Raw genomic sequence first — 13,465 nt, 5'->3', positions numbered from 1 at the left:
ATGCCGGCTCCTAACCCACTGAGCAAGGCCAGGGATGGCACCTGCAACCTTAATAAGGATGCTAGTCAGATTGGTTGCCGTTGAGCCACGATGGGAACTCCTACTTTGTTCTTTTTTATAGCTGAGTAATATCCCCTTGTATGTATGAACCATATGATCAGACCGCTGGGGGAAACGAAGGTTGACTGGTAAAGGTGGGAGCTGGACAAGGGTCAGTAGAATAATGCTAATGACATGATGCTAAGGTCGCCTGACCCATCTCATTCACCATAGTACCTGTGGGGCTGGACATCCTTTGCAAAGGCGTCTCTCAAAAGGCAGAGAGCACTGATAAATTCCACGCCTTCCTGTTGCTGCTTCTCATCCCCTTTCTTCCTGATATAGTCTCGCTTTATATTTGTGTCTTTATTAAGTTTGGCCTTCTCTTGGTATGGAAACTCGATTGTTACTCATTCAGCAAATAATTCTAGAGTTTCTCCCTTGTGCAAGGCACTGTCTAGGTGTTGATACATAAACCACAGTGAGAACCACAGACAAATATTTCTATTTCAAAGGATCTTTCTAACCTGCAGAAACAGATAATAGATAAATCAAGTTGGGTAGATGGTAAGGGCTATGGAGATGATTAAATCAAGAAGATGAATGGGTGTTGGGGAGAAGAGGTCACGCGGTGTTAGCGTTGTCATCTTCAGTGGGGTCGCGAGGCAAGCCTGTCCTGAGAAGGGGGCATTTCCATCAAGATCTCAAGAAAGTGAGGGGACAGAGTAAGACTAAACAACGTAAAGTGCTCTGGGTAAGGGCACCGCAGGGACTCTGTTCCTGGCATAAGACTTGGCCTTTTGAGTTCCACGAACAGCGTCAGGATCAGTGTGGCCAGAGCAGTGTGAGCAAGGGCACAAGCAGCAGCAGATGGGATGGCAACTAGTAGGGGGCGGGGGATAAGCAGGGTGTGTGGGCGTGCAAGACCCTACTGGGTCACTGAGGTCCTTCTAAAGCCATCGACATCTCCTCTGAATGACACCGAGGGGGGGCTCGGCAAGAGGGCCGCTTGATTGTCTGCACATTTCACCATAGCGCTGTGGTTGCCCAGGTGACAGCGCACTGGGGACGCCCCGTCAAGGAAGCAGCGTCCGGAGGACCAGTCAGGCGTCTGTCCCAGTAATTCCAGGAACAGCGGTCCATTCCTCGGTGGCGGGAGATGGAGTGACAGATTGTGATGGGAGGGCTGTCAGGATTTGTTGCAAGATTGGGGATAAAATATAAATAGAAGGGAGAGGAAGTGATGGCCGCAGAGCTCTTGGCCTGGGCGCCGGGAACAAAGCGGACAGTGTGCTGGTCACGTGAGCGCTCAGCACACCCTTGACCCATCACAGTGATTTCTCACAAGCGCTTTCATCTTCTGCTGTCACGTTGCGTGGGCGATGTGATTTTTTCCTTCTTTCTACACTCTTAGGGGTAGAGGGGCTCCTGTCTATATAGATGTCTAAGAAGTTGCAAAAGTAATCATGCATTTTGAGGTTAATTTCTGGAAAAGCACGTTTTCACAGGTTTCTCACTGCACATAATGGGAAACGTTGCTTACTACTCATTTTGGTTGCATATACATATATTTCTTTTAAGTAAGCCTGGCCGACAGAATATTTTATTTTTCTAGGTTCAGCAATCAATCATTTCACCCTGGCTTTCTTATTTTATGTTTCCAGACACATCCTCAGGATGGGCTTTGTGATTTGTTGGCTGTGTGAAACTTCACTTGCAAAAATAATGTTTGTTGAGAAAGTTGGCTCAACCCCCCCCGCCCCCCAAGAAACAAAAGCTTTTCAGTTTACGTTAGATTCTATTCAAAGCTTGGGAAATTTTCTCATTACCTGTAAATGTGACAATGTAATTATTCTAAGGATAGTTTAGATCTGTCATTTTATTTTCCCCTCATAATTGTCCACCTGAAGTAACATATTGGATAAATGCCATGACAAATGGCACACTGAAGAGTTACTAACCATTAGAAAGGTAATTACCTGACTAATGCACTATAGAGGTTTTGTGATAAAAATAGTTCACCCTTGATGGGGGCACAGCTTATTTAGGTTGGTTTAAACCCTTAAAAGACCTATGCATAACATTTTTACATAATATTGTTGACCTTGGTAAAGTTTTCTAGGAGATTCAAAACTTACACAATAAGGGCACATCTTTCCTGTTAAAAGAAATGAAAAAGAATCTCCATTCAATTTGTTTGTAAATTGAAGTCATTGCCTGTAATGGAAGATAAACACGAATTCCAGCTCTTCAGAAGTTGAAGTAGAATGATGTCTTTTTAAAGCCGTGAAAGCATAAGTATTGCTGCCTGAGAGAAACCAAACCGGGAACAGATTCTAAGTGGATTGAGGAGTTCCCGTCGTGGCTCAGTGGTTAACGAATCTGTCTAGCATCCGTGAAGATGCAGGTTCTTGGATTCCTGGCCTTGTTCAGTGGGTTAAGGATCCGGCGTTGAGGTGAGCTGTGGTGCAGGTCAAAGATGCAGCTCAGATTGTGCATTGCTGTGGCTGTGACGGAGCCCGGCAGCTATAGCTCTGATTCCACCCCTAGCCTGGGAACCTCCATGTGCCTGCCGCTGGTGCAGTCCTAAAAATCAAAAAATCAAAAAAAAAAAAAAAAAAGAGGGGGAGGATTGGTATTTCTTAGGTTGGAATTGTAAGTGTCAATAAAATAAAAGATGAAAGCCCTATTTACTCTGAAACACAGAGCATGGATTTTAATTCCATTCATACAACACAAACAAGGAAACTTTCTTATAATTTGTCTCCAACGCATAAATCCCTTTGTTGGGTAAATGCCCATAATTTCCCTGCCTAACCTGTTTGTCTGCTACAAGTATCTGAAAATGATCCATTAAGCCGCTGAGAGTATTTTCAGCGGCAGTTCGGGTACTCAGATTATGTATGATGCGGTCCATTGTGACCCTAGAACTAAACGTCCATTTTTACTTGCTTGTCTGTTGCTTTGCTTTGTTTTCAGTGTGTTGCAAACTGATTTCAGTTATGGGCCCCATGTGTAAAAAGATGGCACTCCGTCTGTGTTAGCCATCCGTGATCTGTTCTGTTGATGCCAGTACAACAGACTGAAAATACCATCAGTTGCTACTCGAGCGCTTGTTTGACGTGGGGTGCCTTCTTGTTTTAGCATCAAGTGAGCATCTTAAAATACCAGGTTTCTGGCATTCTCCAATAGAATCTCTCTCTAGCCTCCAGAATTTGTCGTCTTAACCTTTTATATGTCCTGGATCTTTTTGACAGTCTGATAAAGGCTCTGGCTGCCTTCTCAGAATGTTTATAAAGGTACAGGATAAAATAAAACTACAACAAAAACAAAGCACACCAAGATTCAGCTCTATACAGAGACTCTTTGTTTCCCCACATTGAAATCATCTACTTTGATAGTTGTTTAGGCTTCTGTCAAAATACCATGGACTCGCAGTTCCCATGTGGTGCAGCAGAAATGAATCTGACTAGTATCCATGAGGATGTGGGTTTGATCCCTGACCTTGCTCAGTGGGTCAGGGATCTGGCATTACCGTGAGCTGTGGTGTAGTTTGCAAATGAGGCTTGGAGCCCGTATTACTGTGGCTGTGGTGTAGATCAGCAGCTGCAGCTCTAATCTGACCCCTCGCCTGGGAACTTCTATATCCCGCAGGTGTGGCCCTAAAAAGCAACAAAACAAAACAAACAAAAAGTATAGACGGAGTGCCTTGTAAATGGTAGAAATTTATTTCTCACAGTTTGAGAGGCTGGGAAGTCCAAGATGAGGGTGCTGGCAGATTGGGGGCATGCGAGAACCTGCTTCCCTGCTCACAGATGCCATCTTCAGACTGCACTTTAATGTGGCAAAAGGAACAGGGGTACTCTTGGGGGGTCTCTTCTATTAGGGCACTAATTCATATGTGAGGGCCCCACTCTGGACATAATCACCTCCCAAAGGCCTCACCTCCCCGTATCACCGCTTTGGGGATTTCAGCATTCCAATTTGGGGTATGTCCATAACATCTGTTTTAGCACAATATGCAGAAAACGTTAGTCTGCCATTAAATTTGAGGGTAAGAGGTTCTAGAAAAAAGTTGATTTTTGTCTCTAGTTTGTCTTTCTTGCTTAGAGTAACCAATCCTGGTAAAAGTTTTATGGAAATCAAAGGGGAGAATTCAGTGTTTAGGCGGGATGGGAAATGATGGAGAAAATCAACCGGGCCATCATTCTTTGTGGAATGATCTTTTTGACTCTTGAAAGTAAACCATGTTGCTTCTTGAATCCGTGTTAATTTGTGTCCATGCCTTGGAAGGAGTTTCTCACAATTTGGAGCTATATGAATTCGCCTTAATGGTACGAAAACTGGAAAAAAGTGGTGGCAGTTTCATCTTTCTACTTTACATGTACTCAGCACTTAGTTTATTTTGCAGGTTGTATCAAATCATCAGATAAATGCTGAAAGGAGAATTTTTTCCCCTAGATTATTTAAGTCAGTGGAATCGTAGATGCCTGAAGCAGTGGTCTTTCTGGAATTTTATAAGGTTTGGATAGATTAAATAGGTATCTAGCTACCTACCCAGGAATGCTACTGTCAGATGATATAAGATAGTGCGTTGAAGGTACAAAAACGGGAATGACTTCTTGCAAATTCATCTAAGTTACTCCAAGCTTATTCTCCTCCTGCTCTGAAATGAAGCCCTGAATTCGCCTTTTGCTCCCTAATTTGGTTCCATCCCTGGGCTTTAGGTTTTTGACTTTCTCTACCACGTTCTCATCTTTACAGGGATCTCTCACCTTCTGTACATGAACTCCCTGTGCTAACATGGTTCCTTCGGACTCTCCTCATTCTCTTATAAAAATCGAATGTCCCTAAGTGATTCCTCATCACAATTTCTAATGAATGACAGGTTATCAAATGTTCTTGTGTACTACAGTCTAGGACGTGGAAACAGAAGTTGTAAATTGGGTCATGTGCTATGAACCTCACCAAAGTAAAAAAAAATCCAACCTAATTTTTTTTTTTTTTGGTCTTTTTAGGGTTGCCCCCACCACATATGGAGGTTCCCAGGCTAGGGGTCAAATTGGAGCTATAGCTGCCGGCCTACACCACAGCCACACCAGATCTGAGCCACGTCTGCAACATGTACCACAGCTCATGGCAATGTTGGATCTTTAACCCACTGAGCGAGGCCAGGGATGGAACCTGCGTCCTCATGGATACTAGTCACATTTTGTTTCCGCTGAGCCACGACGGGAACTCCCCAAGCTAATGTTTATTGCTTACAGTTTTTACTCTTGCAAATCAATCCTTAAAAAACAACTAAGTAACAGTTCTCATTGATTTGCTCTTTGTTAGAAATACCTTGTAAGCGAAAAATAAATTTGATTATATGTCCTAAAGCCTAGATCCCTCGTTCAGACCTCTTTGCTGGCTTCTGTCTTTGGTTCATCTTGGCATATCACAATGTGAACAGGCAAAATAATGACGACAGATGGGCGGAAGAACAATCCTGCCAGGGTTTTAGCCTGCATACTACATTTGAATCGCTAATGAGGAATTTTTGCTCAAGAACATGCATGTGATAGTGCTGGACTGGATAGCACCCTGTTGAGTTGACCTAGACCAGTGGCCTCAAAACGGACACGAGATGGCAAAAATTTGGAAATCTGGACACACATACATAAGAAATCTAAGTTTGCCAGACAAATAACAGCCTCAGGATAATCTCAGTTAATTGAAGGAGAGACATTATATCATGCCATGAATACAAACATTTATTAACTTCTCCTTTGCAAGTTGTCTCTGAGTCTAGAGTCCAGATTTATGTTTTGTCAAGGAGATCAAAGAGAAGTAGATGCAAGGCTGAATCCTACTGTGAGAAACGATGCCGCAAACTCTATTATTTTCCCCCCTCTGGGATATCTGTCAAAAGCCCAAAGAAATTTTTGTCATACACACGTCCCTGGATCATGGCTGATGGTTGTCATAGCACTCATATAACATCTGCAATTATGGAAGTTGTAGGTCTCATTTTTAAGTGAATTTGCTCTTCCAGTGTAATCAGTTTAACAGACAAGATCTCAATAATCAGAAAGTACAGCGTAAATTAAAATAGCTGAGGAAACATTGCTCCGGTAAAAAAAAAAAAATCAATCAAAAGCATAAACACATGAACTTGTAAAAACATGCATGCCACGACGATGGAGAAGTTAGCTGTAGGGAAAATGATGATTGTTTTGCTGAAGATCGAGGATTGTAACGTTTGCGGTTCCTTTAACCATAAGCGAATTTTTCTGCCTGCCTGATTTTGTAATCAGAATCTGCCAGAATGCTATTGACATGTACCATCATTTGCAAAAGCCAGAACACATTCAGAGCATCACAGATGATAACGCATGAAGGCAAGGCCCTGGCTGCTTTACTGAAACTTCGTTATTTAAGGGAAATACTGACGAAGTTGACTTGTGCTACTTGCAGGTTCGGTTGGTCCATGCACAATTGGGCAACTTCCAATTACAGAATTCTTGAAGCTTCCCTTGAATAAGACTGGTTATTTCCATGGGCCTCATGCTGAGATAAAACTGCATTTTTCATCTTAAAGTACTCATGGTATAGAAGGCGCCAGCGCTGTTGGAGCTTTTCGTTTCTACTGCTCAGGCTGTGTCAGCACCGTGAGAGATGGAGCCGTAGCGAAGGCTCGGCTTATTGCATAAAGAGAATAGAGAAGAAGGCTGGCTGTTGACATGGAGGGTGTGTTTGGTCCCTGTCATTCCTGCACTTGTGCCTCTGTAATGCAGACTTCCTTTATTAGGATAAAACATGCTGCTATTGTTAATTTTTGGTCCCCCCCCAAACCTCATTGCTTCCCAAGAGAAGGAGAAAAAATGCTAAATGATGATAATGGAGATTTAGGGAAGCAATTGAAAGTGGAAGAACTAGGGTGGAACTGCTGCTGTGACTCAACTTGATCACCTATCAGTTCAATCACAAGAATTCATTACGGTTACTGAGAGTTAAAATGTGCTGTGCTCTCGCTCCGACGGGCACCATCTATTTTCTTTCGGTCAAAAATAAAAGGGAAGTAGATAATTTGCCTGTCATGTAGAATAAAGCTCTGCCCCAATTAAACACGAGAAAAGTGCTTTTAGATTTTGCTGCTTTCTTGGTTCCCATCACAAGAAAATGTTCTGTTAGAGCTTTAGAAATGAAAGTATTTTTTAAATCCAAAGGACTCAAGGAATAGTCATTAGATGCCTGGATCTCTCATGTTGAATATTGGGTTAAGCATTAGAAGGATGACAGGATCCAATGTTCTTCTTCGTAAAAAAAAAAATATAATGTGATTCAGAGAAAAGATGAAATAAGGGCAAAACACCTCAGATAGAAATATACATACATGCATGCTACAAGGAGCCACACTGCCGTAAAATTAAATTAGACTTATTGGATTGAGGAAGGATTGAAATAAAGGTTCTTTTTTTGTTTTTGTTTTTGTTTTTAAAGATATAAAGTACAGTTTGGAAATTAGAAATCAATGATGGGGAATTCTCACTGTAGCGCAGCAGAAACGAATCCGACTAGGAGCCATGAGGTTGTGGGTTTGACCCCTGGCCTTGCTTAGTGGGTTAACCATCTGGCGTTGCCATGAGCTGTGGTGTAGGTCGCAGATGCGGCTCAGAACTGGCGTTGCTGTGGCTGTGGTGTAGGCCGGCAGCAACCGCTCCAATTGGACCCCTAGCCTGGGAACCTACATATGCTGTGGGTGCAGCCCTCAAAAGAACAAAAAGACAAAAGAAAAAAAAAATCACTGATGGACTCATTTTTCTGAGTCTAGTATATTTTTCATTATAAATTGAAAGAGTTGTTTTTTGCTAGAAAAGTCTTTGTGGAGTCTGATGAGAAACAGAAACTGTCACCTAGGCTGCAAGCATAACAAATGGGAACTTGGACCAAGGATGACAAGCCACAATCTGAACAACCCACCAAAATATAATATTTAACGTCAACATCATTACCTAGTTTGGAAGTTAAGGTACGTTTTGGAATATACTCGGTAGATGCTAAGTTTGCTAAAATGGAAACATGGCACTAAGCACTTTCACCACCATACAGAGGAAGAATAAATTTGTTGTTGGCTTCATACAGTTTTACACCCTTTGGCCTAACTTAGAACCTTAAGATCATCCTATGGGAGAAACTAAGTCATCAAATATTTTCCCAGATAAGGTCCACGGTAGTGAGATTTTTATGCTGCCTGTCTTGACCTAAAAAATACATACTGGGAGTTCCCACTGTGGCTCAGCAGAAACGAATCTGACTGGTATCCACGAGGACGCAGGTTCCATCCCTGGCCTCGCTCAGTAGGTTAAGGATCTGGTGTTGGCGTGAGCTGTGGGGTAGGTCACAGACAGCTTCCATCCCACGTTGTTGTGACTGTGGTGTAGGCTGGCAGCCGTAGTTCTGATTTGATCCCCAGCCTGAGAACCTCCATATGCCGTGGGTGCGGCCCTAAAAAGACAAAAGAAAAAAGAAATCACTAATCATTGCTGGATCTGGAAGAGTAGGAGTTGGGCAGTAGGAGGTCCCCTGTTGTGTTCCCACGCTCTACAAGAGGGGGTGGGATATGCTGCTTCTAGCCATGACCCTAGTTCTTTTGTATCCCATTTTATATTCTTTCAAATTCCTACGTGCAGATTTCTTGAGAATATAAAGAAATATGGAAGCCTTTGGATAACTTTTTGATCAACAGCCCAATGTAAATATTAAAAAGTTGGAAAGAGCATCATACTACAGAAACAAAAGACAGTGACTATTTTATCTCCTAAAAGACAATGTGACTATTTTCTCTCTCTCTTCTTTTTTTTTTTTTTTTTTTTTTTTTTGAGGGTTTTAGTCTGATTTCTTACCACTGAGCCACAATGGGAACTCTGTGAGTTAGTTTTAAATAGTGAATTTCTAAGAACCATGACTTTTCAAAGTGACAACGGTTTATGTAAAAATGTAATTACAATCCTTTTAGCTGACTCTACAAAGTCATTAAAATTTTAAGTTGGTTTAATGTCTGTGCTTAATTTAAAAAAAAAAAATGATCCATGGAACCAATTGCTTAAAGTTAAATCTGGGCCATTCATATCCTTGAACTGTTCTGTTTTCAAAAGATGATTAAAGCAGAGAAGGATAGGTAACTCCAAGACTGACTTCTCCTGTTTCTCAATACTGAAAGCAGGTTGGTGAACCTTAGTTTTCTTGCGGAAACCGCAAAAACCGTGGCAGTGGAAGGAGACAAACAGCACTCAGAGATACGGAAAAGCAAGGTTTATTCAGCACCGGTGCGGGCTCAGAGGAGTCACCTCCAGAGTCTGAGCCCCAGGTCTTTGTTCTCAGTAACTTTTATACACTGCAAGGTCTTGATTTTCCCATGTAAGCATCCCGGACCTCCCCCATCCCCAAGCAGACAGTGTTCCTCCCTAAGAAACTGAGCGGGCAAGGTTACAGCAGCGGAGCTGATAAGCAATGCTGGGTACCTGATTAGCAGGGCTGCTGGCTTGGATACAGGGTACACAGTTGTTACATTATTACAAGAAGGGTGGTATAGTGATGAGAACAGCTGGAAAGGCTTGCAGCTGCCTTCTCAGCCAAGGGGGGGTTGTTCTTTAGTGAAAACTCCATTTCAGTTTAACTGATATTTCCCCTCGAAGTGTGGTTATTTGCCATCATGGTAGGTGAAAGAGCTCAGCAACGCACTGATCTTCATTTGTCTTCCAGGTATTGAACAAGTTAGGGAGCCCCTCTGACCCTCACTTTTTTTCTCACCAACACGGTGAGGTCTGAGCGTTACCAGACAGCTTTTTAAAATGCTCGAGGGTAATAAAGAGTGACTGTCACAATGCTTGCCACTCATTTTTGCTCTTTTCTTGTTTGTATACATGGCTCATGGCTAACTTGGGTAAGGATTAATTACAGTGAGTATTTTGGGTACTTAATAATTATTTGCTGATAAATGAATGATTGGAATTCAGATTGCATGTTATACTCCGTGTTCCATGTCTTCAGAACTGGTAAAAAAAAAATTTGCTGAAAAGCAGAAATTCTTGGTCATAAATTGTAATTTTTGCCTTAGGTCCAAAAAGGACTGTTTTTAGTATCATCTCTTAGTTCCATGTTGCAGCTCTGCCTGTTGGGCTTCATTATTTAGATCTGTTAAATCCCGTGGTCACTGTGTCTTAGGGTGAGCATCTCAGGCTCTCAAAAGTTCTGCATGCTGCGTTTAGTGACGTGGTGGTAATTCCAAAGACAAAGGAACAGTTTGTAACTAGAGCAACAGATTTTCTCAAAGGAGGTGGGTTCTCTCAACTAGGTATGATTTTCTGATGTACCCTTTTGTTCTTTTCTGTACGTGTGAGAGAGCAGTTGAGTCTTTGCCCCACTGTACCAGGACCAGAAATTGATGTCATGACTTTATGGTTGATTCTGTAAAAGACGGAGGCCCCTGTCATGACTTTATGGTTGATTCTGTAAAAGACGGAGGCCCCATCAGGCCACTTTCGCAGGTCATTCAGGTTGACTGACACATCCTTCAGCATCTGCCCAAGGACTTTCTTAATATACTCATGATTTTCCCGTGTGTCAGGAGACATCCTAGGGAAGCCTGGGGAAGGTATTCCCAGCGCTAAACCTGAATAGAGCTCTGTCATTAGCTCTAAGGCAGACAGATTATAAATGCGCTTAATTGAGCCCTTTCTACTGGAACCGCTTATTTTACGTCCTGTCGTGCTTGCTGGAATATGCAGTTTTCAAAACACGAACCTGGGATGGGTGACAAAGAGCCTGACATCCTCCCTCCTTTTGCCAGGGTTTCAAGACACTGGTCCATTGGATTTTAAAGCACACAGTCATGAAATGTAAAATGTCTCTGGACACTGGATTTTTTTTTTCTTTGAAAACACATGGTTTATATGAGAAGATAGGCCTTGTCTCATCAGTCAGCATTATTTTAGACAGAGTGCTTCTCCCTGGGAGACGCATAAGCCAATTATCCAGAGGAATTCAGTTCTGTCCCAGCTGCTTGCAGTTCTTATTTATAGGCTTGATGATCTGGCACACCATTCCTAAATACGCAGCCGCTAGTCTAGAAATGTCATTCTCACCTCTCCAAGGCAAACAGTTTTGATAAACTCTGCCTCCAAAGCTTGAGAAGGCATTCAAGGGGACATAAACGGCCCTATATTTTTAAAAAATTATGTGTTTTTTGATCAAGATACTTTTGAAACATAAACACTCACATGGAAGCAGTGGTAACAGAAACTAGTTTATGGCCCTGAGATTGTACGTTGTGTTCATCCTTGAAAACGCTCTTATCCTGTAGGAATAACTTTGTGCTCAGAACAGGTCTTTCATCTTAGATTGTCAAACCGCAATCGTTCGTCTGAATGGCAAGGTAGACAAAGTATTACATTCACTTCTTAAGTGTTTAGACGACAGCAACTGCAAAGCGCAGAGACAACCAATTGAAAAGATAAGAGAAAGTGGTCAAAATGCATGCCCATTGGCCTCACTGCAAATTGAGACAATTCTACTTCCTTGATCCAGTTTCAATGATTTTTGACATAACCTGAAACTCAAATCTAAAGTCAGTGTGTTTTTTTTTTTTTTTTTTTTTTTTTTTTTTGTTTGTTTGTTTTGCCACAACTACAGCACGTGTGGAAATTCCTGAGCCAGGGCTTGAATTTGCATCACAGCAGTGAGTCTGGCCACCGCAGTGACAATGCCAGATTCCTAACCCACTGTGCTACAAGAGAACTCCAAGGTTCAGGTTTGAGTCTGTGACCATGTAGCTGTGATGACACAGTTCTGAACACTGTGCTAATCTCGCTTAATGTGATAAATATATAACAAAGACCTATGCAGAGGTGGGGCAACCTGGTTGTTCTGGTCGCTCTGCCATGTATCAGTACAATTCAGGAGCAGAATATCCTCAATGTTTCTACTGTTGTTTGTGGAGACATGATTTTGATATTTAAATGCTTAGAAATTATTAAAGCATACCATTTCAGTGGGTTGATAGTGAGGGGGACTTGCTTTTCATTTTCTTTGAAAAATTTTGCTCATTTTTATATATGGTGCGTTTAAATCAGTAGCGTGCACGCTTTGAAACCCTTTGCAAAAATTAACCTTCCCTCTTAGAAGGAATAAAGTAGACAGGTGCTGTCTTTCCATTTTACAGATGAGGAGGCTGAGGCACAGAGGGCTTCAGTAACGTGCCTCAAATTACCCCTCTGTTAACTGCTACAACCTTGATTCTAGCTTAGGGCATTTGATGCCAGGTTTCCTAAAGGATGGTTTTGATAATGAAGCTTTAATAAACAGCCATGTATTCTATTATGCTAAGTGAACTTCGCCACGTACAAAAGGACACATACTGGATAGTTGCATTTTTATGAAGTATATAAAAGAGTCAAGCCACAGGAACACAGCAGCATGCTTTTTATGAAGGGCCAAGGGAGGAGGAAATGGGGCATTTGTTCAGAGGGTAAAGTTGCAGCTGTGCAAGCTGAGTAAGTTCTAGAGATCTCCTCTATGACATTGTGCCTGTTGTTAGTAATACTGTATTTTGTGCTGAAAAAGGTTAATTGTTAAGGGTGAATCTTATGTCAAGTGGTCTTACAATACTAATACTAATAGTGATAATCATAGAATCTAATAAAGCCCATGGTTATCTTTAAAAAATGCTCTCAATTTGTTCTTAGAATCTTGAATAGGAATATAAAAGAATTACATTAAATATGTTATTTGGCTATTACCTTTCATAAAATTAAAAGTAATCCATTTGAAGAAACATGCCTATTTTGGGTTTTGTTGAGGAATTATTTTACATTTTTCTCTAAAGGTTAAACATCACAAGGTCATTTTGGATAAAAAAATGAGTAAAATCATATAGATTATTAGATATTGTACGTTACTTTAAAAGAGACATCTGGTATAGCTCTAAGTATTAAACTAGTTAAGGAGAAAAGAGAAATGATTGTCAGAAAAATGAATTGAGGGCAAAGGGGGAGAAAGAGCCTGTCTTGTTAGCTTATATTTGTCAAGTTCTTTGTGTTGAATCTCTGATTTAATCTTTGATAAAATCATTTCGGGGAAGTCTCTCATTCTGAGTTTACGAAATGGCACCACGAGCCTCAAGGAGACTGTGTATCATCCAAGTTCACAGGGGTAGGAAGTGGCAAGGCCGGGATTTGAGTCGGTTTGACAAAGCCCACGATTGTACCATCCCATGTCCCCTCCAGTATGAAGACAACATACATGTAACTTCATTCCTAGAGAGACACTCTCTTCCAAAGCTCAGTTTGCCCTGGGATTCGCCTCGTGAATCTGGCTATGAGCTGTGATGGTTATAAAAGTGGCCCCCACCTTGGGCTGCTCTTTCCTAAAACCTATTATGTTG

The 13,465-nt window shown here is 41.6% G+C and overlaps 1 long non-coding RNA gene across 2 annotated transcripts in view; it reads left to right on the top strand.

Annotated features, from left to right (window-relative positions):
* Positions 1 to 13,465, top strand: part of LOC146398779 (uncharacterized) — a 149,624-nt gene that overhangs the window by 129,911 nt on the left and 6,248 nt on the right. The window contains exon 3 of one of the 2 annotated variants that reach the window (XR_014817282.1): positions 5,422 to 7,249. The exons of the other annotated variant lie outside the window; for it this stretch is intronic. This is a non-coding gene — a long non-coding RNA (uncharacterized LOC146398779). Of the gene's footprint in view, positions 1 to 5,421; positions 7,250 to 13,465 lie in introns of those variants that run through there. 2 annotated transcript variants of the gene reach the window in all.

The sequence above is a fragment of the Sus scrofa genome, chromosome 10 (genome assembly GCF_054392235.1).
Source record: "Sus scrofa isolate SSC_HxYL_T2T_F1_AM1 chromosome 10, Sscrofa_HxYL_maternal_Yorkshire_Landrace_v2.0, whole genome shotgun sequence".
In the NCBI taxonomy this organism is placed as follows: domain Eukaryota; kingdom Metazoa; phylum Chordata; class Mammalia; order Artiodactyla; family Suidae; genus Sus; species Sus scrofa.
The sequence above is the reverse complement of the archived record's forward strand: the minus strand, read 5'-3'. Positions and strand labels throughout refer to the sequence as shown.